Below are 2,082 nucleotides of genomic sequence, written 5' to 3'. Positions count from 1 at the left end.
CTGCTCACTGTGGACAATAACTGTCCCATTGGTAAGGCACAGCCCACCTGTGATAGCTTTATTGTCGTAGACATGCAGCTGGTGCTTCAACTTCCTTCTGCTTTGGCTTTGTGGTTTTGCTCTCCAACCAACATCTCATGACTTACGGAGTCCAAAAACTGGCTTTAAAATAAACCTGCATTCTATCCTGTCTTTAAGCACACATCTTCCTTCGAAGCCAGCCTTTCCTTCACAACCAGCCCTTCCGTATGGAGATCAAGGCAGTACCTCCATTTGAGCCTACGGAGTCCTAACAGCATTCAGGTTCCCTTATTTCTGTGAAGTACAGCCTTGGATAAACAAGGAACCTACCTGCTCTAGTTCATAAACACCTTTATTTTTCCTCTACAGTAACTTGTTATATGGTATGCAATGAAGATAATTTTGCAAGCACATCCTATAACCAGCTGTCAGCTCTGTGTTCTGTCAGAGCCATCTTAACCTCAGATTTCATCATTTCCTTACTCCTTAAAAAACTCTTTCAGGAATGGTTCCATGGTGTAATGGCTAGCACTCTGGACTCTGAATCCAGCAATCCGAGTTCAAATCTCGGTGGAACCTAAAACTTTCAAGGCCAGGTAGAATGAGGTTTTGAGCAACCTGGACTAGTGAAAGGTGTCCTTCCCCATGGCAGAGGGGTTGGAACTAGATGGTCTTTAAGGTGCCTTCCAATCCAAACCATTCTGTGCGTCTGTGGAAGTGCACAACTCCTAAAGTGTCTCCTGGAAATTATGTAGTCACTCTTCGTCCTAGTGTTCCACGCCACCAGTTATTCCCACAGTGTTTCTGGATAGCTGGTCAGCAATTCTTACATTGTTAAGCAAAGGTGAATCTTAAAAACATTTCTAGGTTTTTGAGAAACCTGCATAAACAAATATGGCAAATAAAATGTGTCAGCTCATAGTTTATACCTTGGAGTACACCAGTGTGTTGCAGTGTCCTAGATGCCTTAGACTTTGGTACTGGTAAGGGCCTTCTATCTGCAGCTCTGTAACCTGCCTTTTCTTCTCTCTGACAGCCACTGCATTTTCCCTTTCAATTTTTTCCTCCTTCTCTCTCTCTCTGCATTTGTTTTCTTGTTTTTCCTAGAAAGTAACATCCACAACTACAGTCAATCTATGATATGGAGGAGACTAATAAATCTTAGTGTACGTAAATACCCATTTTGTGCAACATAACTGAAGGATAATTGAACCACAATACCTCTGAGGTTTAGATTGATGCTTTTTGCACCTCTGTTTTATGCTGAAATTTCTGCAAAGTTAGGAACTTTATAAAACAAATGTTGATCCCCTTTCCAAATGTTCAGAATACTTTGATATTTTTGCATGATAGTAGGGGTTGATTACATTACATAAAGCAGAAAGTGTTTGTCAAAGAGAAGACAATGTGCTATTTAACAAAATCAAGGAAATCTGTCAAAAGATGGGGTATATTTTTTCACCATCCTTAAATTTTGAAATGCAACTTCCAAAGCAAATTCCCATTAGGGTGGAAAGCTCCTCAATTCAAACATTTTATGAAATAATATATAGTCCTTGTGTTGTCAGGATTAAGTTCCAGAAATGAGGTTTTAACCACCTGCCAGTTGATTTCTTTGGCAGAAATGAAATTGAATAGGAAGAGCTCTTTTAAACTTGGGTGAAAAGGCTTTCTGTTACTGGCATGAAAATACAAATCTTCAGTGTAGCTAAACATCACCCTTGGAAAGAATAAATGTTAGAGACAATCTCAGTGGAATGGTGTGAAACTCAAATGAACAGTTACGTTCACCACTGTTGACACCTAAAAGTCCTGTTTACATCAAAATGGGTTGAAAAAGAATTGAAAATTATATTCTGGCACAGACATGCCTAATTATCCAACAGCTAAGAGAAGATATTCCTTCACTGACATTTGCAAGCTTAATTAATTATCTCTGAGATAAAATGAATTTTAACGATTTACTCATTAATCCAAAGAAATAAAGACAATGATATTTAGGTTTTCTTTCATGATTTCTCTCAAATCTTCAGAACTGTCATAGAGAACACAAGTATTGAT

At 38.6% G+C, this 2,082-nt stretch overlaps 1 non-coding gene across 1 annotated transcript; it reads left to right on the top strand.

The window, feature by feature from the left end:
- Window positions 1-528: 528 nt before the first annotated feature.
- Window positions 529-600, top strand: TRNAQ-CUG. The gene has a single exon. It is a non-coding gene; the product is annotated as a tRNA-Gln (tRNA).
- Window positions 601-2,082: the final 1,482 nt, after the last annotated feature.

The sequence above is a fragment of the Eurypyga helias genome, unplaced genomic scaffold, assembly GCF_000690775.1.
Source record: "Eurypyga helias isolate BGI_N326 unplaced genomic scaffold, ASM69077v1 scaffold12769, whole genome shotgun sequence".
NCBI classification, from domain to species: Eukaryota; Metazoa; Chordata; class Aves; order Eurypygiformes; family Eurypygidae; genus Eurypyga; species Eurypyga helias.
The sequence above is the reverse complement of the archived record's forward strand: the minus strand, read 5'-3'. Positions and strand labels throughout refer to the sequence as shown.